Consider the following 27756-nt stretch of genomic DNA (forward strand, 5'->3'; position numbering starts at 1 on the left):
CCTGACCTAAGGTCATCTGCCCACCTCGACCTCCCAAAGTGCTGGGATTACAGGTGTTAGCCACCACACCTGGCCTCCATCGCTCCCTTTTGTATCCCCCAACTCACACCTTGCCCATGCCACTCATGCGTACCCCCTGCCTTTCCCCACAGTCACTTTTGAGTCCTGCACTAAGTAGCCTTCAGTCCAGAGACCAGACATCAGACAGCAATCTGGACCTCTTCCTTGATCAAAGATGAGACCTCCACAAGAGGGAAATGCCTGCTATGGAGCCTGCAGGCTGAACACAGTCACTCTTCAGGCAAACAGCTAGAACAGAACTGAGTAAAATCTCCAGCCAAAAAAAAACTTCTCATTCAACTCATCCCTAACCCCATTTTACAGATTGAAACACTAAGGCTCAGAGGGGAGGAGACAGAGTAGGCACTGGACAATAGTCTTTTGGCTCCAAAGCCAAGTTCCGTCCACCCAGCCAGGCTCCATCCTTCCTTCTATAAATGTTTATAACAGTATGTGCTGGGCACTCTTCTTAGGCTCTTTTACACATATCACTCAGTCTGCTTTTCCCATTCTTTTGACAAGTATTTATTGAGCTTCTACTGTGTGCATGAACTGGACTCGATACTATGGATATCTTGGTAAAAAACTCAGGCAAAGTCTACCCCCCTGGGGTTCTAACAACACAAAGAGAGGGTTGGTGCTGTGGGCAAGGCTGTGAAGGCAATGAATGAAATGGTGGGGTCACACAGGAAGGGTGTTCAGGGATTCTCTCTGCATGGAAGGGGCATCTTCTTGGCTTTGAGATGCAAATGCTAAAATACCTGTGAGCAGCAGGCCATGCCCACTCAGTAACAGAGCTGAGCCGCAACCCTCCATAGATGCCAAACCAAACACCAGATCAGGCCACAAAACCACCTAAGGGCTGGCCGGTTGTGCATTTGGAAGAGGGGGTGCTGTTCTTCCTCCAGGTTGACAACATGATAGATTGAAATATACATGGGATGCTGGGAGCAGTGGCTCAGGCCTATGATTTTGGCACTTTGGGAGGCTGAGGCTGGTGGATAACCTAAGGTAGGATTTCAAAACCAGCCTGGCCAACATGGTGAAACCCATCTCTTAAACATACAAAAATTAGCTGGGTGTGGTGGCATTTGTGGGATTACATTGCCTATAATCCCAACTACTCAGGAGGCTGAGGTGGAAGAATCACTTGAATCCAGGAAGTAGAGGTTGCAGTAAGCTGAGATTTCACCACTGCACTGCAGCCTGGGTGGCAGAGTGAGACTTTGTCTCAAAAAAAAAAAAAAAGGAAAGAAAAGTGCATGAGCTCTGGAGGTGGAGAGATGGAATTGAATCCCAGCTTTTACTTCTCAGTTGTGTGCCCTTGGACAAGTTGGCTTCTCAGAGCTTCAGTTTTCTCATCTGTGAAATGGGAACAACATCTGGCTTGCCGGCGGTCTTAGGATGACTGGGGAGTGTCTGGTACGTAGTAGGTGCTCAACGTGTGTGCTTTCCCATGGCCATCTAAGAGTCCTCAGGGCTTCCCTCCTGCCCTTCCCCCACAACTCCTGTGACTGCCTCTTAAATGGGCACTCAAGGTGGTAAGGAGGCACAGGTGAGGGAGCCACGCTGGATCCACACCCACCCACGCCCATTGTTAGGAAAACAAGCTTTTAGTGCCTGGCCCTGCTGCTGCTGGTGGCTGAGAGTATAAAACGGGACCCAGAGCCAGCCTCTCCCTTCCTGTAAGGCACACCAAGGCAATGGTGTTTAAAATGAAAAGAGGCAGTGGCATGGAGGCTACGGAGACTGAGCCATTCCTGCGGCAAAAAGGGAGGCAGTGGGGCCCCCTGCTGAGGGTTATCTGGCACGTGTTTCATTGTACCTTCCTCATGGGACCCACAGCCCATCAGTGATGTCTTCAGGTTTACTGTCCCCAAGCTGCTTAGGTGAGTCCAGACTTCAGGATCTCGCTAAGGCTTGTGGTCTCTTAATGGCATCCATTCAGAGTCCGGGGGCTTCAGCTCTCATGCCTCTGCCTATAGATCTGGTGCTCCGGATACTGGAGGGTGGGTGGGAAGGATACTGAAAAAGGAAAATGATTAATGAGAAAGTGACTGTCCCCCACAGGGGCAAATAAGTAAGCTCTTACCTGACTGTATAAATTAGCTTTTGTTGTAAAATGCCCCCAAATGAGTGGCTTAAAGTTATAAGCATTCATTTATTTAGTTTATAGTAATGTGGGTCAGTAACGTGGACTGGGCTCAGCTTGGTGGGCCTTCTTTTCTTGGCTGGGTTTTCTCATGTGCGTGTAGTTGTGTCTGAAGCTAGCTCAGACATGTTCATGTGGCTAGTAGGGAGGGTTCTAAGCAATAGGCCAAAAGCTACATTTTCTCTTGAGGCTCACAGCTGGCATAGCTTTACCTCCACTCTACTCTTGGTCAAAGGTGGTTTTGTGGCCAGCCCAGGTCCAAGATGTGTCTGCTCAGCTGCCATAACAGAGTATCACAGACTGAGTAGCTTCAACAACAGAAATGTATTTTCCTCTTGTTTCTGGTGGCTGTGAGTTCCAGATCAGGTATCTGCAAGTTGGTTCCATCTGAGGCTTCTGCCTCTGGTGTGCAGTTGGCCACTTTCTCCCTGTGTCCTCATATGGTCTTTCCTCTGTAACCACCCAGGTGTTTCCCTGTGTGTCTACATTTTCTCCTCTTATCAGGAGTCCAGAATGGGTGAAGGCCCAGCCTAATGACCTCATTTTAACTTTATTGCCTTTTTAAAGGCCCTATTTCCAAACACAGTCACATTCAGAGGTACCGGGGGTTGGGGCTTCAACATACAAATTTTGTGAGGACACAATTTACCTCATAACAAGGGGAGAGAAAAACACCATCTGTTGATCTTGAGGAGCTGCAGTAAGATTGAAAAGAAGCATGGACAGTGGGGGAAATAACCGAGATCACGATTGCGAAAAAGTCAACCACGCCGACTGATCCTCCACACCTGGCCTGGTTTGGGCAAAGGCAACACACATGGGCACCTACTCTCACCAGCTGTATCTTCTCCCTCCTTCCCCTGCAAGCCTTTTTCTGGAGTTTATTGGTGATCCCAAGTCTCAGGCCTGGAAGGGCTACCTCCTCGCAATGCTGATGTTCCTCTCTACCTGCCTGCAGACGCTGTTTGAGCAGCAGAACACGTACCAGATTAAGGTGCTGCAGATAAGGCTGCAGTCTGCCATCACTGGCCTGGTGTAAAGAAAGGTGAGTCCCGGGGGACAAGTGCAGGTCTTCCCAGCCGGGAAAACGAACAAAACTGAACTGGTTGGAAGTAATGCTATCAGCAGCTGAGAACGCTTTCAGTCTTCACTTATTAGAGTCACTCACGATATATTCTCACTTCCTTTGTTATTTCTCTTTATTTGGATGTATTTATTTTGTTGAGACAGAGTCTTCACCCACCGTGGCTTCCTAGAGTGCTGGGATGATAGGTTTGAGCTACCTCACCCGGCCTCCTTTCCTTCTTAAGTCTGAGTCATATTCTGCTTAGCAGATGGATCACACTGTGTTTTTTTTTTTCATCTGATGTTGGACCCGTTGGTTGATTTTGTCTTTTGGCTTTTGTGAATTGTGCTGCTGTGAGCACAGGTGTGGAAATCCCTCTCGAAGTTTCTGCTTTCTATTCTTTTGGCATGGATGGCAATGGCTCTGTTAGAGCCAATGGTAATGCTGTGTGGAAGTGTTTTGAGGGACCACCATTCATAAAGTGTTTTGTTGTTGTTGTTGTTGAGATGGAGTCTCACTGTGTCACCCAGGCTGGAGTGCAGTGGCATGATCTGGCCTCACTGTAACCTCCTCCCAGGTTCAAGCCATTCTCATGTCTCAGCCTCCTGAGTAGCTGAGATTACAGACATCTGCCACCACACCTGGCTCATTTTTGTATTTTTAGTAGAGACAGGGTTTCACAATTTTGGCCAGAGTGGTCTCGAACTCCTTGCCTCAGGTGACCCGCCCACCTCGGCCTCCCAGAGTGCTGGGATTGCAGGTGTGAGCTACCTCCCCTGGCTGTTGTGAAGTTTTTTAATCATCCTGTTTTACTGTTCTTCACCTGGGGTTATGATCTCAACCCTGCTTCTCTCTGTTCCTGCTAAGGGACTCCTCGTAGGCAGCCCAGTCCTTGCCTCTGTCCAGGAGACAGCATACCTTGAAGTGAAGTTGGGTCAGTCCTGCCTCAGTGCTGCTTCTGTTTTAGGTAAATATCCTGTGGGTTTAGGAGAGGAAATACCAAGTGCACATATGAAACACCATGGGCATCCCCCAACTCAAGACTGTGGGAGAGATGGGGTGTTGGAGGAGAGGTAAGCCTGGAAGCCACTTAGCCCGACTCTGTCCCCTGCCCCAACTTTTTTTTTGAGATGGTGTCTTGCTCTGTCACCCAGCCTGGAATGCAGTGATGCAATCTTGGCTCACTGCAACCTCCACCTCTCAGGTTCAAGAGATTCTACTGCCTCATCGGCCTGAGTAGCTGGGACTACAGGTGAGTGCTACCACACCTGGCTAATTTTTGCATTTTTAGTAGAGCTGGGGTTTTGCCCTGTTGGCCAGGCTGGTATCCAACTCCTGACCTTAGGCGATCCACCCACCTCGGCCGCCCAAAGTGCTGTGATTCCAGGCGTGAGCCACTGCGCTCAGCCAAGCCCTGCTCCGTTCTAATTCTACTGTCTGTGAAAGGCCTCTGGGAGCTTACAGAAACAATGGCCCCAGTATGATTTCTCCCACTCCCTTGCTCCTGGAGTTCTGGGGACCCACAGTGAGAAGTGATTGTTTTCTTCACTCATCTGGATGTGATGAGCCTGGTCAAAGAAGTTTACTGTTGCTGACTTGCAGCTGATCAGGTCCCTGCCCTGTGGAAATTGCCCCTACTAATTCCTTATGCCTCAGTTTACCCAGCTAACTCAGATCTATAGCTCTGCCCCAGGCTGGGTTAGGCTCCTCGCTGTCACTCCATGTGGGAATCTCCCGTTATTTATTTATTTATTTATTTATTGAGACAGGATCTTACTCTATCACCCAGGCTGGAGTGCAGTGGTACAATCTCAGCTCACTGCAACCTCTGCCTCCAGGGTCCAAGTGATTCTCCTTCCTCAGCCTACTGAGTAGGAGGCCACCACGGTCTGCTAATTTTTGTATTTTTAGTAGAGACGGGTTTCCTCATGTTGGTCAGGTGGGTCTCAAACTCTTGACCTTGTGATCCACCCGCCTCAGCCTCCCAAAGTGCTGAGATTACCAGCTCACACCGCGCTGTTCCCGTGTGACACTTCAGTGAAGTCTGGTGTGTAGGTGATGGCTGCCTGAATATCTTCTCACCACAGGGCAGGGCTGGGTGCTGTGTTGTCTATAAATTCCTCAGCTTTTTATGCTGGTAAGGAAAGAAGGAAGAGGGGGCCCTCAGGGGACATGCAGCAAGGTTTGGTGTGGACATAGCTCACCAGATTGTACTTGGTGTTCCCATGTAACTTGTAACCGCTCTCATAGAAAGTGGCCTAGAACCCCAGAGAGTGGGGGTTGCTCTCTATCAGCTAGGTGTCGGGGGAAGAGAAGCTGAGGCTGTACAGAGCCAGGAGACAGGACAGGGCAACCAGGGCCAGGTGCAGTGGCTAACGCCTGTAATTCCAGCAGTTTGGGAGGCTAAGGCCGGTGGACCATTTGAGGTCAGGAGTTTGAGACCAGCTGGCCAACATGGTGAAACCCCATCTCTACTAAAAATACAAAATTAGCCAGGCATGCTAGTGCATGCCTGTAATCCTGGATACTCAGGAGGGTGATGCAGGAGAATCTCTTGAATATGGGACGCTGAGGTTGCAGTGAGCCGAGATCATGCCATTGCACTCCAGCCTGGCAAACAAGAGCAAAACTCTGTTTCAAAAAGAAAAAAGAAAAGGAATTTGCTCTGCAAATATGGCTGCAGGTGCAACCCCTGATGTGTCCTCCCTTCCCTGCTCCTGCTCATGCTCCAACATCACCCCCAACCCCCAGCCATGTATTCAAAGTCCTGCAGTGCAGACAGCATGGCTTTGCAGAGCTGTGAGCCTGGGGTCTGTCCTGCAGCAGGAGACACAAAGAAGGGAGCCCTGGGTTTGAGCCAGAGTCAGCCTGTGGTATCCCCCTGGAGGCCCTAGTCCCGTTGTGTTTTGTGACACTCCCCTATATTCTCACACAAGCCACCCTCATTTTCAGCATAAATACAGATGCTCCTCAACTCTTGATGGTGTCATGTCCCCATAAATCTGTCATAAATTTGTAATAGCAGCCAAGTCCAGTAGCTCACATCTGCAATCACAGCACTTTGGGAGGTAATTGTGGGAAGATTGCTTGATCCCAGGAGTTCAAGACTAGCCTGGGCAACATAGAGAGATTCTATCTCTATGTGGGGGAAAAAAAGTAAAAATATACTAAGTTGAAAATGCATTTATTTATTTTTTGAGACAGTCTCACACTGTCATCCAGGCTTGAGTGCAGTGATGCAATCTTGGCTCACTGCAACCTCTGCCTATCAGGTTCCAGTGCTGGGATTACAGGCATGAACCACCATACCTGGCCTATTTATTTTTATTTTTGAAGGTGGAGTCTGGCTCTCTTTCCCGGGCTGCAGTACAGTGATCCCATCTTGGCTCACTGCCTGCAACCTCTGCCTCCCGGGATCAAGTGATTCTCCTGCCTCAGCCTACTAGGTAGCTGGGACTACAAGCACGCTACCACACCCAGCTACTTTTTGTATTTTCAGTAGAGACAGGATTTCACCATGTTGCCCAGCCTGCTCTTGAACTCCTGAGCTTAGGCAGTCTGCCCACCTCAGCCTCTCAAAGTGCAGGGATTACATGTGTGAGCCACCATACCCGGCCCACAAATGCATGTAATACACCTACCCTACCAAGTATTGGAGGTTAGCCCAGCCGACTTTGGGTAGAGAACAAGCAAGCAGTAGTAAAAAGAGAACAAAACCCTCTCACCCTTCCCCACCTTGGATTATGACTTTGACGTTTCAGGGGTCCAACCTTCATGAATGTTTGTAGAAATAGGTAATAAACTTGGATTAATGTACCCAGGCTTAAGTGTACAATTCAATGGCATTTGGTAGATTCACAATATTGTGGAACCAGTGCCACCATCTGTTTCTAAACTTTCTCAACATCCCAAATAAAATGCCATCCTCATGAAGCAATAGTTTACCTACTTTTTAATTTTTATGTATGTATGTATATATTTATTTATTTATTTATTTTGAGACCGAGTGTTGCTCTGTCTCCCAGGATAGAGTACAATAGCGCAATCTCGGCTCACTGCTACTTCTGCCTCCCAGGTACTAAGCAATTTTCCTGCCTCAGCCTCCGGAGTTGGGATTATAGGCGCATGCCACCACACACAGCTAATTTTTGTATTTTTAGTAGAGACGGGGTTTCACCGTGTTTCTCATGCTGGTCTTGAATTCCTGACCTCATTGTGATTCACCCACCTCAGCCTCCCAAAGTTTTGGGATTACAGGCGTAAGCCACCATGCCCAGCCTACATTTTTTGTTTTGTCAGAGACGAGGTTCTGCTCTGTTACCCAGGCTGAAGTGGCTTGATTATAGCTCACTGCAGCCTCAATCTCTTGGGCTGAAGTGACCCCTCCTGCCTCAGCCTCCCAAGTAGATGGGACTACAAGTGTAAACAATTGCACGTGGCTAATTTTTATCTTTTTTATAAAGAGGGGATGTCACTATGTTCCCAGGCTGGCCTCAAACTCCTGGGTTTTAGCCATCCTCCCACCTCAGCCTCCCTGGGGGGAGGGCAGCCGTATAGTCATTCTAGATTGGTAGATAGTTGTTCGATGGTAGAAACTTTTCGCTTTGAGGAGAATGCTTCTCAAATTATGAAAATTATAAGAATAACTGCTGTTAGTGAGATGAAAGATCCCACAGATGAGACAGTGTTTCATGTGGTATATGCATCTGGATAGTCTGAGTATCGTCGAGGTATTCCGGATAGGCCAAGGAAGTGCTGCGGAAAAAAGGTTAGATTTACTCCTACAAACATAATAGTAAAATGAACTTTAGCATAGGCTTGGTCAAGTGTGTAGCCTGAAAACAGTGGAAATCAGTGAATAAAGCCTCCCATAATAGCAAATACTGCTCCCATAGATAATACGTAATGAAAGTGTGCTACTACATAGTATGTGTCGTGTAATACAATGTCTAATGATGAGTTGGCTAATGCAATTCCTGTCAATCCGCCCACGGTGAAAAGAAAAATAAAGCCCAAGGCCCATAGTATTGCAGGGGATCATTTAATATTACCGCCGTGTAGTGTAGCTAGTCAGCTAAATACTTTTACTCCGGTGGGGATTGCGATGATTATAGTAGCTGATGTGCAATATGCGCGAGTGTCTACATCTATTCCTACTGTGAACATATGGTGGGCCCATCCAATAAATCCCAGGAAGCCAATGGATATTATAGCTCAGACCATACCCATGTAGCCAAATGGTTCTTTTTTATTGGAATAATATGTTACAATGTGTGAAATTATTCCGAAACCTGGTAGAATGAGAATATACACTTCAGGGTGACCAAAAACTCAGAATAGATGTTGATATAGAATGGGATCTCCGCCACCAGCAGGGTCGAAGAAAGTAGTATTGAGATTACGATCAGTTAGTAATATAGTAATTCCGGCAGCTAGGACTGGAAGGGAAAGTAGAAGAAGGACCGCTGTAATTAGGACAGATCATACGAATGGGGGGGTTGATATTGGGTCATGGCTGGGGGTTTTATGTTGATAATTGTTGTAATAAAGTTAATAGCCCCTAGAATGGAGGAGACACCTGCTAAATGCAACGAAAAAATAGTTAGGTCTACAGAAGCTCCTGGGTGTGATATGTTACCTGCTAAGGGTGGGTAAACTCTTCAGCCAGTTCTGGCACCAGCTTCTAGGGTAGAGGATGCGAGTAGGAGAAGGAATTAAGAGGGTAGAAGTCAGAAGCTCATGTTGTTTATTCGGGGAAATGCTATGTTGGGAGCACCAATTATTAAAGGGACAAGTCAGTTCCCAAAGACTCCAATTATGATTGGTATTACTATGAAGAAAATTATAATAAATGCGTGAGACGTTACAATAACATTGTAGATGTGATCATCTTCTATTAGGCTTCCCGGTTGGCCTAATTCTGCTCGCATTAGGAGGCTTAGGGCTGTTCCTACTGCTCCTGCTCATGCACCAAATAATAAGTATAGAGTTCCGATGTCTTTGTGATTGGTTGAAAATAATCAGCGATTTATGAACATAGTTAGGGGTAAAATGGCTGAGTAAGCATTAGACTGTAAATCTAAAGACAGAGGAGTGACCCCTGTTTTTACCAGCCCCGAGGTGACATATCATATTGAATTGCAAATTCGAAGAAGCAGCTTCAACTCTGCCGGGGCTTCTCCCGCCTTTTTTTCCCTGACGGTGGGAGAAGTAGATTGAAGCCAGTTGATTAGGTTATTTAGCTGTTAACTACATTTCTGTGGGTTAGAGTCCCATCAATCTAGGAATGGCTTAGCTTAATTAAAGTAATTGATTTGCGTTTAGTTGATGCAGAATAAAGTTCTGCAGTCCTTATAATGGTGCAGAAATTAAGTAAAGTTTACTTACTAAGGGCTTTGAAGGCTCTTGGTCTTATTAACCTAAATTTCTAGTTTATAAGTATTAGTGGGGTTAAAGGTAGTAGTAATGTGGAAAAAGTTACGAGTGGGGGTAGGAGTGGCATTGGTTTTATGTGTTTTAGTTGTCAGTTAATTTTTGTGTTGTTGGATGCGGGGAATATTGTTATTGAGTTGGAGTATGTTAGGCATATATAGAAGTAGAGGTTTATTATTGTTAATATGGCTATTGTGAGTGGGATAATTAGGTTATTGTTTTTTGTAAGTTCTTGTATAATAGCTCATTTAGGGGAGAAGACTGTTAGTGGGGGTAAGCCTCCTAAGGATATTATTAGTGGAATTATGGGTATTATTCATGTTAGTTTGTTTCAAGTGTGCGATAGTGATAGGGTTGTTACATTTGAGTTTAGGTAAAAAATTATGAATGTGGAGATTGTTAGGAAGATATAAATAATAAGGGTTAGAATGGTGATGCTTGGGTTGTAGTATAGCACTGCTATTATTCATCCCATGTGGGTGAATGAGGAGTAGGCTAGAATTTTTTGTAATTGTGTTTGGTTAAGTCCCCCTCAGCTGCCAACCATAATTGATAGGATTGAGATCATTAGGATAATGTTCATATTTATTGATGGGAAGATTTGAAATATGATTGACAAGGGGGCAAGTTTTTGTCATGTGAGAACAATTATGGCTGGAATTAGGGGGATTCCTTGGGTTACTTCTGGAAGTCAGAAGTGGAGGGGAGCTATTCCTATTTTTATTACTAGGGCAATTAGTATTATTGTGGATAAAATTTGGTTATGGGGTGGGTTGATTGTTCATTGTCCGGAGGTTAAGTTATTAAGGAAAATGGCTATTAGGAGAATTATTGATGCTGTTGCTTGGATTAGAAAGTATTTAGTAGAAGCTTCTGTGGATCCGGGGTTTGTGTTTTTGGCTAAAATTGGTACGATGGCTAATCTATTCAGTTCTAGGCCTATTCAGGCTAGAAATCAGTGTGAGCTTAGAAGTGTAATTGTGGTTCCTGTTAGGATGGTTAAGGAAATAATGAGGTGGGCTAGGGGGTTGATATTAGTACGGGAAGGATTTAACCAACATTTTCGGGGTATGGGCCCGATAGCTTATTTAGCTGACCTTACTGTTTAGGATATGGTGTAATAGGTAGCACGGAGAGTTTTGAGTTCTCAGGTATGGGTTCAATTCCTAAAATCCTAGAAATAAGAGGCTTTAAACCTCTATAATTTACTCTACCAAAGTAACTCTTTTGTCAGACATATTTCTTATGTTTGTGGTGGGATGCCAGATATTAAGATGGGCATTGAAATCTATCATATGCATAGTGCTAGTGTAAGAGGTAAGAAATTTTTTCATAGGAGGTATATTAGTCGATCATAGTGGAATCGAGGATATGCTGTTCGAATTCATAGGAATAGGGTGGTTAGTAGGAGGGTTTTAGTTATAAAGTTGATTGTGTATGTTTCTGATATGGTTATGTTGAATGATGTTGCTAGGAAGATGGTGGTGGTTAGGGCATTTATTATGATAATATTTATGTATTCTGCTATAAAGAATAGGGTGAATGAGCCTGCAGCATATTCAATATTAAAGCCTGAAACTAGCTCTGATTCACCTTCTGTTAGGTCAAAGGGGGCTCGGTTGGTTTCTGGGATTAAGGGCATGAGCCACTGCACTTGGCCCTCATGCAGTTTATTGAATACTATACTAACAGTAAAAACCAGAAAGGTTGTATCAGTACTGGAAGGACAGTTTCTACTTAATGTGATCGTTTTTGTGCCACTGTAAAATCAAAAAATTGTGTGATCATCTGCACTTGCAACTACTGGTAGGCTTAGACACTTGGATTTTAGATCCAGAAACATCCAAACACTTCCTGCTGGGTGGGAGAAGGCTTTAAGGGTCAGAGCTCTTAGCTGCTAGCAAGAGAAGCCCATTCAGGCTGAGTTTAAAAACTGAGGCCAGGCACTGTGGCTTATGCTTGTAATCCCAGCACTTAGGGAGGTCAAGGTGGGTGGATCATCTGAGGTCAGCAGTTTGAGACCAGCCTGACCAACATGAGGAAACCCTATCTTACTAAAAATACAAAAATTAGCCATGCATGGTTGCACATGTCTGTAGTCAGAGCTACTTGGGAGGCGGAGGCAAAAAAATTGCTCAAACATGGAAGGCAGGGGTTGCAATGAGCTGAGATTATGCCACTTCACTCCAGCCTGGTGGCAGAGCAAAACTCCATCTCAAGAAAAAAACAAAAGAAAGAAAAGAAAATGAATTCATGGGCAGGTGAGAAGTATCGAGGAGACACGAAATTAAGATGACAGGCAGCCAGCTGGACAGCCACAGCCTCATCAAACCCAAACATGCAGAGGCTGGCCTAGGGGGGTGACACAGAAATTGCCAGGCATGATGGCTCATGCCTGTAATTCCAGCATTTTAGGAGGCCTAGGTGAGCGGATCACTTGAGACCAGGAATTCAAGACCAGCCTGACCAATATGGTGAAACCCCAACTCCGTTCAAGACACAAAATTAGCCAGGCATGGTTGCAGGTGCCTGTAACTCCAGTTACTTGGGAGGCTGAGGCAGGAGAACTGCTTGAGCCTGGGAGACGGAGGTTGCAGTGAGCTGAGATCACACCGTTGGACTGAAGTCTGATCAACAGAGTGACTCTGTCTCAAAAAAAAAAAGGACACATAGAGACGATTTCTATGCAGAATTGTGAGTGAGTGTCCCTCCTTTTGGGGGTAATGCCAGGAAATTTCCAGAATCTGGGAGTGGGCACCAAGCATGTGGCTGAGAATCCTGGACAGTAGCAACATCCAGATGTACTTAGCGGAGGAATCAGGGATGTGCCTGACTGGGGTATCAACAAAGACATCAATTCCAGCTGGCTATTCATGTTGATGCTATATATCCGGTATATAAATTCTCCTGTCAGAAACTCTAGTTAAAAAGGCAAAGAAGAAAGAAAATCGTGCTCCTGTTCCCCGAAGGAAAGGGCAAGAAGGCAGGAAAGTGGAAGGGAACTTCCTGGTGCTGCAGCCTGAATCTCCACTCGTGTTGCTGTCTTCCCCACTAGACTCTGTACTTCCAGAAAGGGCTGGAGATGGGCACAATGTCAGCCCCTCCCTTCGCTCCAGAAGTATTCCCCAACGCTGACATTCACAGTAATTGCTGATTTATGTTCCTCTCTTTTTTTTTTTTTTTTTTTGAGGCAGGTTCTTGCTCAGTTACCCAGGCTGGAGTGCAGTGGTATAAACATGGCTCACTGCAGCCTTGACCTCTTGGGCTCAAGTGATCATCTCCCCTCAGCCTCCTGAGTAGCCAGGACTATAGGCGTGCATCACCATTCCTGGCTAATAAAAAAAAAAAACTTTTTTTCCTGTAGAGACAGGGTCTTACTACGTTGCCAGTCTGGTCCCAAACTCCTGGGCACAAGCGATCCTCCCTTCTCGGCCTCCCAAAGTGTTTGGTGTTACAGGTGTGAGACACCACACCTGGCTTCTTTCTGTTTCGTTAGAGTAGAGCAGCCCTAATATGCAGCTCCAACCCATAACTGTTCCCCAGCATTGTTATGTCTTTTAAGCCTCTTTCAATTTCCAAGTTTGTTGGCTGGGTGAGTGCTCACACCTGTAATCCTGATGTGATAGGATCATTTAAATTCAGAGGTTTGAGACTGACCTGGACAACACAGGGAGACTCCTGTCTCTACAAAACCTAATTTTTTTTTTTAACTCCAGCCAGGCTGCAGTGCAGTGGTGTGATCTCAGCTCATGGCAACCTTCACCTCCTGGGTTCAAGCCATTCTTCTGCCTTATCCTCTCAAGTAGCTGAGATTACAGGCACATGGGACCATGCCCAGCTAATTTTTATACTTTTAATAGAGCCAGGGTTTCACCATGTTAGCTTGGCTGTCCTCAAACTCCTGACCTCAGGTGATCTGCCCCCTTCAGTCTCTCAAAGTGCAATGATTCTGATCACAGGTGTGAACAACTGTGCCCAGCAAAAACTAAAATTTAAAAAATATGCAATCTACAAGTTTTTTCTCTATCCCTTTTCCCTTTTTTTTTCTTTCTTTTTTGTTTTTTTTGAAAGAGAGTCTTGCTCTGTCACCCAGGCCAGAGTGCAATGGCACAATCTCAGCCCACTGCAGCCTCCGACTCCCGGGTTCAAGTGATTCTCTTGCTTCAGCCTCCTGAATAGCTGGAATTACAGGTGTGTGCTACCACACCTGTCTAATTTTTGTATTTTTGGTAGAGATGGGGTTTCTCCATGTTGGTCAGGCTGGTCTCAAACTCCTGACCTTGTGATTTGCCCACGTTGGCCTCCCAATGTGCTGGGATTACAGGCCTGAGCCACCTTGCCTGGCCTATCCCTTTTCCTTTCTATGAATTTTGGAAGACTCCACATTGTTGGGTCTTTCTCAAAGTCTGGATTTCCTTGGTGAAGGTGAACCCATTCTCTGTCTTTTGTATTTGTGGCATATTTGCAGCTGGATTCATGGTCACCCCATTAGATTAGAGTTTGATTATGTTGGCAAGATTCAGTGGGTGATATGATTGATCTCTTAGTGATGATGAATACTATCCTATTGTCTCTCTTATTTTGTTCATTTTTAAAATTATTTTAAATTTTTAAAATAGGGGTCTCATTTAGTCACCCATGCTGGAGTGCAGTGACTGCACCATAGCTCACTGAAGCCTGAAATTCCTGGGCTCAAGCGATCCGCACACCTCAGCCTCCTGAGTAGCTGAGACCACACACCACCACACCCAACTTTTTTTTCTTTTTTGAGATGAAGTCCCGCTCTGTCACCCAGGCTGGAGTACAGTGGTGGGATCTCAGCTCATTGCAGGCTGCGCATCCCATGTTAATGCAATTCTCCTGCCTCAGCATTCTGAGTAGGTGGAATTGTAGGCACCTGTCACCACAACCAGCTAATTTTTGTATTTTTAGTAGGGATGGGCTTTCACCATGTTGGTCATGCTGTTCTGGAACTCCGGACCTCAAGTGATCTGCCTGCCACAGCCTCTCCAAGTGCTGGGATTACAGATGTGTTCTACCGCACCGCACCTGGCCAATGCCCAGCATTTTCTTTTTTTAGACTGAGTGTTGTTTTTTCACCCAGGCTGGAGTTTAGTGGCGCAATCTCAGCTCACTGCAATCTCCACCTCCTGGGTTCAAGCGATTCTGCTGCCTCAGCCTCCTGAGTAGCTGGAATTACAGACACCCACCACCACGGCCAGCTAATTTTTTTATTTATAGTAAAGATGGTGTTTCATCATACTGGCCAGGCTGTTCTTGAACTGACCTAGTAATCCACCCACCTCAGCCTCCCAAAGTCCTGGGATTCCAGGCATGAGCCACCATGCCTGGTACCTAATTCTTAGTCACTGGTCATGGATGGGAGCTATGGAACGTTTTTACAGAATACATGCTGGCCCCATCAGAACATCAGGGTTCAGTCTCCTAAGAGATGTTCCTCTGTTTGTGCTACACACCCAAATAATCCATCACAGTCCACTGTTAGAATATTTCCAGGAATTACAGTGGCTACAGTCTAGATGAAAAAACACTGAAGTAGGAGTCAGAAGACCCCGGGACTCTTTTGACTCAGCCACTAACAACTTCATGTGGACTTGGGGGAAAAAAAGCTGGAGCGACCACACCTGTAATCCCAGCATTTTGGGAGGTTGATGTGGGAGGATTGCTTGAGCCCAGGAGTTTGAGAGCAGCCTGGGCAACATAGCAAGACCCCATCTCTACAAAAAAACTTCAAAAAATTTTCCAGGTGTGGCTGTGTCCCCCTGTAGTCCCAGCTACTCAGGGGGATAAAGCGGGAGGATCACTGGAGTCCCGGAGGTCAAGACTGTAGTGAGCCAAGATCATGCCATTGCACTCAAGCTTGGGTTTCAAAGTGAAACAAAGCTGGAGCTTTTGTTTTCGCATTTGTAAAAGGTAAATGATACTATCTCCTTCATGGAGTTACTGTGAGGATAGAAATACAATTATTTCTTTTCCCTCTTTTTTTAGAAATACAATGAGATAGGCATAGTGGCCAGGTGAGATGGCTCATGCCTGTGATCCCAGCACTTTGGGAGGCTGAGGTGGGTGAATCACCTGAGGTCAGAAGTTCAAGACCAGCCTGGCCAACATGGTGAAACCCTGACTCCACTAAAACTACAAAAATCAGCCCAGCGTGGTGGCACGTGCCTACAATCTCAGCTACTCAGGAAGCTGAGGCAGGAGAATTGCTTGAACCTAGGAGGTGGAGGTTGTAGTGTTCCGAGATCATCCCACTGCACTTCAGCCTGGAAGACAGAGCAAGACTCCATCTCAAAAACAAAACCCGGTGTGGTGGCTCATGCCTGTAATCTCAGCACTTTGGGAGGCCAAGGTGAATGGATCACCTGAGGTCAGGAGTTCAAGAGCAGCCTGACCAACATGCAGAAACCCTATTTCTACTAAAAATACAAAATTAGGCAAACATGGTGGTGCGTGCCTGTAATCCCAGCTACTTGGGAGGCTGAGTCAGGGGAACTGCTTCAACCTGGGAAGCAGAAGTTGCAGTGAGCTGAGATTGCATGCCAGCATGGACAAGAAGAAGGAAACTCTGTCTCAAAAATAAGAATAATAGATAGGCATAGTGCATAAGACAATGTCAGATGACACCTGCGCCACAACTTAATATTACTTTGAGTCCGGACAGACAACGTAGGTCTCTGTGCCTCAGTTTTCCCACCTGTCAGATAGGAATCATATGAGGATGCTCTCCTAAGATGATGCTCGAGGCTAAATAATGTTACCCACAAATGAGCCTAGACAAGTACCTCCTGCATTTTAAATACTGTTCCCTTTTGGCTGTTGTCATTACTGTTATTATTTTACTAACTAGAGTGCTTTCTAGCCTGCAAAATAAGGATCTGAAGTTTGTGAACAAGACCATTACTCCTTACCAACTGATTAATAACCCCAATTTTTCTTTTTCTTTTCTTTCTGGTTTTTTTTTTTTTTTTTTTGGTCTGGGAGAAAGAGGTGGAGAGGCAACTTTCCATATACATTTATATATATATGTACATATATATGTTTGTATGTGCATATATATATATAATTGCATTTTAGGTTTTGGGGTACATGTGAAGAACATGCAATATTGTTGCATAGGTACATACGTGGCAATGTGGTTTGCTGCCTTCCTCCCCATCACCTATATCTGGCATTTCTCCCTATGTTATCCCTCCCCAACTCCCCACCCCATGCTGTCCCTCCACTAGTTTCCCACCACATACCCCAGGGTATCATGTTTCCCTCCCTGTGCCCATGTGTTCTCATTGTTCAACACCCACCTATAAGTAAGAACATGAAGGGTTTGATTTTCTGTTCTTGTGTCAGTTTGGTAAGAATGATGGTTTCCAGGTTCATCCATGTCCCTACAAACATCTTTTTTATGCCTGCATAGTATTCCATGTTGTATATGTGCCACAATTTCCCTGTCCAGTCTACCATAGATGGGCATTTGGGTTGTTCCAAGACTTCATTATTGTAAATAGTGCAAAAATTAACATTCGTGTGCATGTGTCCTTATAGTAGAACGACTTATAATCCTTTGGATATGTACCCAGTGATGGAATTGCTGGGTCAAATTGAATTTCTATTTCTAGGTCCTTAAGGAATCGCCAGTGTTCCACAATGGTTGAACTAATTTGCACTCCCACCAACAGTGTAAAAGTGTTTCTATTTCTCCACATTTTCTCCAGCATCTGTTGTCTCCAGGTTTTTTAATGATTGCCATTCTAATTGACATGAGATGGTGTCTCAATGTAGTTTTGATTTGCATTTCTCTAATGACGAATGATGATGAAGATTTTTCATATGTTTGTTGGCCTCATGTATGTCTTCTTTTGTAAAGTGTCTGTTCATATCTTTCACTCACTTTTGAATGGACTTGTTTGTTTCTTTCTTGTAAATCTGTTTTAGTTCTTTGTAGATTCTGGTTATTAGCCATTTATCAGATGGGTAGATAACAAAAATTTTTTCCCATTCTGTTGGTTGCCAGTTCACCCTAATGATGGTTTCTTTTGCTGTGCAGAAGCTGTGGAGTTTGATTAGGTCCCATTTATCTATTTTGTCCTTTGTTGCCAATGCTTTTGGTGTTTTAGTCATGAAGTCCTTGCCTATGCCTATATCCTGAATGGTTTTGCGTAGGATTTCTTCTAGGATGTTTATGGTGTTAGGTCTTATGTTTAAGTCTTTAATCCATCTGGTGTTAATTTCAGTGTAAGGTGTCATGAAGAGGTCTAGTTTCTGCTTTCTGCACGGGACTAGCCAGTTTTCTCAACACCATTCATTAAACAGGGAATCCATTTCCCATTGCTTATTTTTGTGAGGTTTGTCAAAGATCAGATGATTGTAGATGTGCGGCCTTGCCTCTTAGGCCTCTGTTCTGTTCCATTGGTCTATATCTCTGTTATGGTACCAGTACCATGCTCTTTTGATTACTGTAGGCTTGTAGTATAGTTTGAAGTCAGGTAGTGTGATGCCTCCAGCTTTGTTCTTTTTTCCTAGATTTGACTTGGCTATGTGGGCTTTCTTTTGGTTCCATATGAAGTTTAAGGTGTTTTTTTTCCTCTTCTGTGAAGAAGGCCCTTGGTGGCTTGATAGGGATAGTGTTGAATCTGTAGATTACTTTGGGCAGTATGGCCATTTTCATGATACTGAATCTTCCTAATGAATACCATGGAATGTTTCTTCATCTGTTTGGGTCCTCTCTTATTTTGTTGAGCAGTGGTTTGTAGGTCTCCTTGAAGAGGTCTTTAAATTCCTTGTTACTTTTATTCCTAGGCATTTTATTCTCTTGGTAGCAATTGTGAATGGCAGTTCCTTTTTGATTTGGCTCTCTTTAAGTCTGTTATTGGCGTATAGGAATGCTTGTGATTTTTGTGCATTAATTTTTTATCCTGAGACTTTGCTGAAGTTGCTTATCAGTTTCAGGAGATTGTGGGCTGAGACGATGGGGTCTTCTAGATATACAATCATGTCGTCCGCAAAGAGAGAAAATTTGACTTCCTCCTTTCCTATTTGAATACGATTTATTTTTTTTTCTTGCCTAATTGCTCTGGGTAGAACTTCCAGTACTATATTGAATAGGAGTGATGAGAGAGGACATCCTTGTCTAGTGCCAGATTTAAAAGGGAATGCTTCCAGTTTTTGCCTATTCATTGTGATACTGGCTGTGGGTTTGTCATAAATAGCTTTTACTATTTTTAGATAAGTTCTGTCACTACCTAGTTTATTGAGAGTTTTGCCTTCTCTGCATCTATGGAGATAATCCTGTGGTTTTTGTGTTTGGTTCTGTTTATGTGGAGAATTATGTTTATAGACTTGTGTATGGTGAACCAGCCTTACATTCCAGGATGAATTTTCTTTTCTTTTCTTTTCTTTTTTTTTTTTGAGACAGAGTCTCACTCCCCCTCCAAGGCTCAAGTTATTCTCCTGCTCAGTCTCACGAGTAACTGAGATTACAGGCACCCACCACTAGGCCTGACTAATTTTTGTATTTTTTTTTTTTCATAGAGACGGGGTTTCACCATGTTAGCCAGGCTGGTTTCAAACTCCTGATCTCAGGTGATCCACCCACGTCAGTCCCCCAAAGTGCTGGGATTATGGGCGTGTGCCACCACCCCATCGCATAACCCCAGTTTTTTTTTTACCAATTTTGATTACAGAAATTGGCATGACTCCCAGATTCCCATAATGCAAATTGTCCTCCCAATTATAACTGCTAGTTTGTTTTCATTTAAGAAAAACAAGACAAACAAAAATTGAAATGCTGGTTATTTCTGTGGACAAAAAGATAAGAATGGCCGGATGCAGTGGCTGATGCCTGCAATTCCAGCAATTTGAGAGGCTGAGGTGGGCAGATCACTTGAAGCCAGGAGTTTGAGACCAGCCTGACCAACACGGTGAATTCTCCTCTCTACTAAAAATACAAAAATGAGCAAGGCAGGGTGGCATTTGCCTGTAGTTCCATCTACTCAGGAGGCTGAGGCAGGAGAATCGCCCAACCCAGGAGGCGGAGGTTGCAATGAACAAAGATCATGCCACTGCACTCCAGCCTGGGAAACAAGATCAGAGCGCCATCTCAAAAAACAAAAAAATGTAATGTGACTGCTATTTTCTTGTTATAATCACAGAGTTCATGTGGAAAAGCTAAGCAATATGAAAAAATACCGAGTTAAAGTTATAAAAAATTACCCCACATTGGATCAGCAAACTTTTTTATTTTCTCTTGAGACAGACTAGGTCTTGCTATTTCCCAGACGGTGGGCAGTGGCACAATCACAGATGCCTGCATCCTCAACCTCCTGGGCTCACTCTGTGCTCTTGCCTCCCAAGGAGCTGAGACTACAGGTACACACCCCTACACCAAGCTATTTTTTTTTATTTTTTTGTAGAGGTGAAGTTTCACTGTGTTGCCCGGTCTGGTCTTGAATTCTTGGCCTCAAGTGATCCTCCCACCTCAGCCTTCCAAAGTGCTGGGATTACAGGCATGACCTTATCTGGAGACTGGGTCTTTACAGAGGTTATCAAGTTAAAATGGGTCATGATGGTGGGGCCCTGATCCCATATAACTGGTGTCCTTACTAAAAGGGAAATTTGTTGCCAGTAAAAAAAAAAGAAAGAGTAAAATATTTTTTTTGAGACAGTCTTGTTCTATTACCCAGGCTTGAGTGTAGTGATGTGATCATAGCTCAATGCAGCATCAATCTCCTGGGTTCAAATGATCCTTCCACCTCAGCTTCCTGAGTAGCTGGGACTACAGGTGTGTTCCACCATGCCGAGCTACTTTTCTGTATTTTATGTAGAGATGGTATCTCACTATGTTTCCCAGGCTAAACTTGAATTTCTAGGCTCAAGCAATCCTGTCTCGGCCTCCCAAAGTGCTGGGATTATAGGTGTGAGCCACTGTGCCTGCCCAAAAATAAATTTTCACACAGACACAGACATGCATAGAAGGACAATGGCCACTATAAGTCAAGGGATGCCTGCTGTCCCAGAGCCTCCAGAGAGAGCCTGGCCTGCAGACACCCAACTACACTTCCGGCCTCCCAATTGGGAGACAATAAATTTTTATCTTATTTATTGATTTATTGAAACAGGGTCTCGCTCTATCACCCAGGCTGGAGTGCAGTGGCATGACCTCAGCTCACTGCAGCCTCATTCTCCCTGGTTCAAGAAATCCTCCCACCTCAGCCTCCAGAGTAGCTTGAGATCACAGGAGCATGCAACCATGCCTGGTTAATTTTTTTTTCTGAGATAGATTCTTGCTCTGTCCCTCAGTCTGGAATAAATTGGTGTGATCTCAGCTTACTGCAACCTCCACCTTCTGGGATCAAGCATTTCTCCTGCCTCAGCCTCCTGAGTACCTAGGATTACAGAGGCGCACCACCACACCCAGATAATTTTTGTATTTTTCATAGAGAGGGTTTCACCATGTTGGCCACGCTGGTCTCGAACTCCTGACGTCATGATTTGCCTACCTCAGCCTCCCAAAGTCATATGATTACAGGTGTTAGCCACCACTCCCGGCCTTGTATTCTTTCAGTAGAGATGGGGTTTCATCCTATTGGCCTGGCTAGTCTCGAACTCCTTACCTCAAGATATCCTCTCATCCTCCCAAAGTAAAGGGATTACAGACATGAGCCATCATGCCCTTGGTCATTCATGAATGTGTAATTAGGTTTTGTCCAGGATCAGAGGCTCATGCCTGTAATTCCAGCACTTTGGAAGGCTGAGAAGGGAGGGTCCCTTGATGCCCAAAGTTTGAGGACAGCCTGGCCAACAGGGTGAGGTCCCATCTCCACACACACACAAATATTTGTTGAGCATGGTGGCATGCACCTGTAATCCCAACTACTCAGGAGGCTTAGGTGATAGGATTGCTTAAGTATGGGAATAAGAGGCTGCAGTGAGCTATGATTGTACCACTGCACTGTAGCCTGGCCAACACAGGAAGTCCCTCTCTGTCTCTAAAAAAAAAGGCGTTGTTTGATTTTGTGTTTCTGTTGTTGTTACTGTTGTTTTTTGAGATGGAGTCTCACGCTCTGCCCAGGCTGGAATGCAATGGTTCAATCTCGGCTCACTACAACCTCCACCTCCTGTATTGAAGTGATTCTCCAACCTGAGCCTCCCGAGTAGCTGCGATTACAGGTGTGCACCACTACCCTAGGCTCATTTTTATATTTTTAGTTGAGATGGGGTTTCACCACGTTGGCCAGGCTGGTCTGAAACTCCTGACCTCAGGACATCCACCCGCCTTGGCCTCCCCAAGTGCTAGAATTACAGATGTGGGTCACTGAGCCCAGTCGATTTCATGTTTTGGCTGGGTTGGGTCTGGTAGGTGTATGGTTAATAAACCAGGTCTTAATTTTTCTAGGCTACCGGGGGCTTGGGCACGCACTGACAGCAATGTCGTGGGTGGTGACATTGGCTTCAAACGTGGATGAAAACAAGATCTGGTCTCCCTTTTTTACCCAGACGGTGTTGACCAGCTGACCTAGGAGATAAAAGAACTGGTGTATGAGGCCATGTGTACATCCTGGGAAAGGGGATGCCAACTGCTGGGACCCCAGGCCCCTTGCCACCAACCACCCCACCCTGCCAGTGGCTCTTCCATGTTTGTTACAGATTTGAGAGGTTTAATATTCAAAGGAGGATGAATTGAGGGAAGTCCAGGGCTGGGGCACAATTCTGTTAAACATGATAAGGAATCATGTGGGTTTTCAAGAAAACCCACAGCCAGACATGGTGGTTCACGCCTGTAATCCCAGCACTTTAGGAAACCTAGGTGAAAGGATCACTGGAGGTCAGGAGTTCGAGGCCATCATGACCAACATAGTGAAATCCCATCTCTACTAAAAATACATAAATTAGCCAGGTGTGGTGGCATATGCCTGTAGTCCAGCTACTCGAGGGACTGAGGGCTGAGAATCCCGGGAGGTGGAGGTTGCAGTGAGTAGAGACCACACCATCGTACTCCATCCTGGGTGACAGAGTGAGACTCCATCTAAAAAATAAAGAAATAAATAAAGTGAGAAAACCAGGCATGGGGGTGCATGTCTGTAATCCCAGCACTTTGGGAGGTTGAGCTGGACAGATCACTTGAGGTCAGGAGTTCAAGATCAGCCTGGCTAACACGGCAAAATCTTGTCTCTGCTAAAAATACAAAAATGAACCGGGCATGGTTGCGTGTGCCTGTGATCCAAGCTACTAAGGAGGCTGAGGCAGGAGAATTGCTTGAACCCGGAGGTGTAAATTGCAGTTAGACGAGATTTCACCACTGCACTCCAGCCTGAGGGACAGAGCAAGACTCCCCTTTAAAAAAAAAAAAATCAGAGAAGACCGAGATATCCGCAGATAATGCACCGTGTCACTTTCCCTGTGCACTTTTTCTGCCTCTTGGTAGACAGTTCCTAACATCACCATGAGATCCTGGTGAAGGAGGGCTGGATACTGAGGTTGCTACAGTTTTATGAACCATTTTTCCCCAGAGAGAGGTGGTCATCTTCTGTCAGATTCCTTTGAGTGTTTTGCCAACCCCTGCTGTGGGAGGTTTATCCTCAGGGCACTCCTCCATGAAGCCACCAGGTGACGCCATCGCCGTATAAATGAAACAAACTGACCCGACATTAGAAAATGGTGTTCTACTTTCTTTGAGCTGAGTGGGGTGGGTCAAACCTGTAATCCCAGCACTTAGGGAGGCTGAGGTGAATAGATCACTTGAGTCCAGGAGTTCGAGTCCAGCCTGAAAACATGGTGAAACCCTGTCTGTTTTAGAAATACAAAAATTAGCCAGGCATAGTGATGCACACCTGTCATCCTAGCTACTCAGGAGGCTGAGACAGCAGAATCGGTTGGGAAGCAGAGGTTGCAGGGAGCCAAGTTCGTGACTCTGCACTCCAGCCTGGGTAACAGAGTGAGACTCCATCTCCAAAAAAAAAAAAGTGTTCCTAAGGACTGAGAGGGGAAATTGAGGCATGCAGACTGTAGTTGGGGTGGGGCTTGGTGAGAGAATGGGTTCAAGTAACCTGTGAAGGACTCTCAGAAAGTCAGAGCAACATAAAAATCATTTATTCTACCTCCCACTTCCACATTTTCCAGATATAGAAACCAAAGCTGAGAGGCAGGAGGATATGTATCCCAAAAGCACCACGTTGGTAGGGAGCAGGGTTGCCAGAGAAAACACAGGACATCCAGTTAAGTGAGAGTTTCAAACTCTCAGTGTATGTCTCAAATAATGCACAAGACTTAAACTAAAACTTTATTTACTTTTTGTCTTCAAAGGTAACTGGGCATCTGTATGATGATTTGCTAAGTCTTACAACCCTCATGAGGGTAAAATGAAGATTAGAAAGATACTTAAACGTAATAAGCAAACATGCAAAATGAGGGCAACTCTTTCCCATTTTGTAGACAAGGGAACTGCACGTTAGGGAGGGGACTTGCCCCAACGCCACCCTCACAATCCTCAGAGTCAGGATTTGAACCCAGTCCTTATTCCAGAGGTCTCAACTTCACTGTTGTGGCCAGGAACATCTCCCAGTCCCACTCGTGTGTGTGCATGTTCTTTCTTGAATATGACTCTCTCCCCATCGTGTAAGTGGGTGGTTCCCCTCCCTGCCATTGACGGACTCCGTCTTCAGCAGGCGCCTCCTGACCCAGCAGACCCCCATGAGCCCAGATCCCTGGGACCCGGTGGCTGTCCTTATCACATTCCTTGACTCCGCATCTTAGGATTCAAGTCTGACCCTCTTCAGGATCTGCAGCTGTGTTACAGAAAAGGGGACCCGATCCAGACCACAAGGGAGGGTCCTCGGATCTCTTGTAAGAAGCAATTCAGCATGAGTTTGTAAAGTGAAAGCACAATTGTTTGTTTGCTTTTTTTGTTGTTTTGTTTTGTTTTGGTTTTGAGATGGAGTCTTTGTTGCCCAGGCTAGATAGAGATTAGCGGTGTGATCTTGGCTCAGTACGACCTACGCCTCCCGGGTTCGAGAGATTCTCCTGCTTCAGCCTCCTGAGTAACTGGGATCACAGGTGCATGTCACCACACCTGGCTAATTTTTATATTTCTAGTAGAGATAGCGTTTCACCATGTTGGCCAGGCTGATCTAGAACTCCTGACCCCAGGTGATCCACCTGCCTCAGCCTCCCAAAGTGCTGGGATTACAAATGTGAGTCACAGTGTAAGTTTATTCTTTCCTTAAAAAGCAAGTTTTTTAAGAAGATGAAGATGAAATAGCTACTCCATAGAGCAGCCCAGAGGGCGCTGGTGCCCATCTTTAGGGTCATTTCTTGCTGACATGCTAAATGAGGGCTAGACTACTCATGACTCCCCTTTTATAGATCTTATAGGGAAACTTTCTGATGTTGCCATGGCATTTTTAAACTGTCATGGCGCTGGTGGCAAATGTAGGAGTGAGGATGATCAGAGGTCACTCTGGTCATCATCTTGGTTTCGGTGGGTCTTGGACTGGTTTCTTTACTACAGCCTGTTTTACTGACAAGGTCTCTGTGACCTGTATCCTGTGCTGCCCTCCTGTCTCATCCTGTGACTCAGAATGCCTTCACTGCCTGGAAATGAAACCCAGTAGGTCTCAGCCTCCTTTTACACATCTCCTATTCAAGATGGAGCTGCTGTGGTTCACACGCCTCTGGCAGCTGGGCTCCCCGGGATCTCCTGAGGTTCTGTCCCCTCCGTGCCTAGCTCCTGGGTCCCTCCACCATCGCTGTCTTCCTGAGCCACCTGCCTCTGAGTTTCTTCATCAGCAAGAAGAGGAATCACTTTCAGGTTCGGCTTTTGGGGGAAAAGACAGACCAGGCAGGAAGTAGGGAGGAAGACACAGGCCCTGGTGTGGGCGATGGGGAGGGCAGAGCTGAGTGGGATCTGGCGGGTCTGGCTTTGTTCTTGTCTCTGCGAGTTGCCCATCGTGCAGACCTTCCCCTCTCCTTCCCCGTCGCATTGGACGGCGGCTCTTCCCTCCAGTGTTCAGACCCCAGGCCCCGGGTCAGATCAATGCCTTTTTCTCCTGCACCCCATCAGTCAGCAGATTTGCTTGGCGTCATCTGAAAAATGCATCCAGCAGTAAGGCCCTGGCTCACTCCTTACTTCCACCCCAGCCTCTCTCCACTTTCAGCCACAGGATACCTGTGTGAGCTGAATTCATCACAACCTCCTCTTCTCAGACCCACAGCAGCCCCATTTTCCTTAGTCTGAGCCAAAGGCCCCACAGTGGCCCACCTGGCCCTCCCTGAGCTGCCTCATTGACTCCAGCCTCACCTTCCACCCGTCATCCTCCCTTTCCCACCTACCCCATCCTCACACCTGTCTGATGTTCACACATCTCTCCAGGCATCTGCTTTAGCTGCTCTCTGCCTGGACCACCCTCACTCCAGAAGACCCTTGTCCCCTCCAGCACCCCCTGCAGTCAGGTCCACCTTCCTCACCATCGTTCAGCAAGGACACACCCCGCCAATCCCTCTCCTTTCAGCATCTCTCTTCCTTGGCCTGTTTTGGGTTCATTTTTGCTTTTCCCCAGCACTTTCCACTTCCTAAAGGGCCCTTCAAGAAGCACCTGGCAGGGGCCGATGGCCTTGCTCTCCTTAGACTAGAAGCTTCACGGCATCACAGCACACTCTTTGTGGCAGATTCAGCATCTAGTTAGTGCTCGGCATGCAGAAGGTGCTGGACCAGTGTTTGAGAACTACGGAAGAAGGGAGGGAGGGGAGAAGGGTAGGAAAGAGGAAGGGAAGAAGGGAGGGATAGGGAGAAAGGAGGGAGGGGAGGAGTGAAAAGGAGGGAGGGAAGGAAAGATAGGAAAGGGGAGGACAGATGGAGGGAAGGAAAGAGTTGAAAGAGGAAGAGAAGGAATGATGGAGGTAAGGAAGAAAGGGAGGAGGGAGGTGAAAAAAGAGGGCAGAAAGCAAGGCAGGAGAGCAGAAGAAAGGAGTAGGGAAGAAAAGAAAGGTGGGTGGGAGGGAGGGAAGGGGGATAAAGGGAAGGAACTTATTTTCTCTCTAGGCCCAGCTGTCCCAATTATCTGTCATTTGGCCAGCCTCCTGCATGGCCTCCTCCGAGCACAGTGACTCATGCCTCTAATCCCAGCACTTTGGGAGTTCGAAACAGGTGGATCACCTGAGTTCAGGAGTTCTAAACCAGACTGGTCAACATGGCAAAATGCCATCCTTCTTAAAAAATACAAAGATTAGCTGAGCATCGTGGCAGGCACCTATAATCTTAGCTACTCCAGAATGTCAGGCAGGAGAATCACTCGAACCCAGGAGGCAGAGATTACAGTGAGCCAAGATCGCGCCACTGCACTCCAGGCTGGTAACAAAGCAAGACTCCATCTCAAGAAATAACAAAATACCTTCTCCAGGCAGCTGCCTTCTGATGATGCCCCTCCCCGGTTAAGCACAGACCCCGAACTCCTGCCTGACCCTAAAGTGCCAAGTGACGCCGCGCATGTACTCCTCTGGCCACACTGAGTGTCCTCTCAGTCATGCTGCTCCCTCTGCCTAGGTGTTTGTTGTCCCCTGTCTCAGAGCCTTCAATCCCTCTTCCCGGCTCCATCCCCTCATCCTCTGCCTGCCCAGCACCCACCTCCTGGCCATTTAACATGTAGCTCAGGTTGTAATCCCAGTACTTTAGGAGGCCAGGGGCAGAGAGTCACTTGAGCCCAAGAGCTTGAGGCCAGCCTGGGCAACAGAGTGAGACCCCACAACTCCACCAAAAATGTAAAAGGAAGAAAGATGTAGCTCAGGCATTACCCACCTCCAGGTAGCCTTCCTGATGGTGCCATACCCAGGTGGGCTCAGGGGCAGCCTCTGTTCTTTGGGCACCAGAAGCCTCCTTTCTGTGGCAGTGGTCCTGGGTCAGCTCCTGCAGGAATCCAGGCACAGGATGATGGTGGATGGATCAGGACTGAGGGTCAGAGATGCGGAGAGGCAGACAGCTTTGGGAAGCAGTAGGAAGGATCAGCAGGATTTGCTGCACGGTGACTGTCAGGGTGCA

At 46.1% G+C, this 27756-nt stretch overlaps 1 long non-coding RNA gene across 2 annotated transcripts in view; it reads left to right on the plus strand.

Annotated features, from left to right (window-relative positions):
• Positions 1–27756, plus strand: part of LOC144581637 (uncharacterized) — a 92349-nt gene that overhangs the window by 50303 nt on the left and 14290 nt on the right. Inside the window, exon 1 of one of the 2 annotated variants that reach the window (XR_013532719.1) lies at positions 2072–3257. The exons of the other annotated variant lie outside the window; for it this stretch is intronic. This is a non-coding gene — a long non-coding RNA (uncharacterized LOC144581637). Of the gene's footprint in view, positions 1–2071; positions 3258–27756 lie in introns of those variants that run through there. 2 annotated transcript variants of the gene reach the window in all.

The sequence above is a fragment of the Callithrix jacchus genome, chromosome 2 (assembly GCF_049354715.1).
Source record: "Callithrix jacchus isolate 240 chromosome 2, calJac240_pri, whole genome shotgun sequence".
NCBI lineage: Eukaryota > Metazoa > Chordata > Mammalia > Primates > Cebidae > Callithrix > Callithrix jacchus.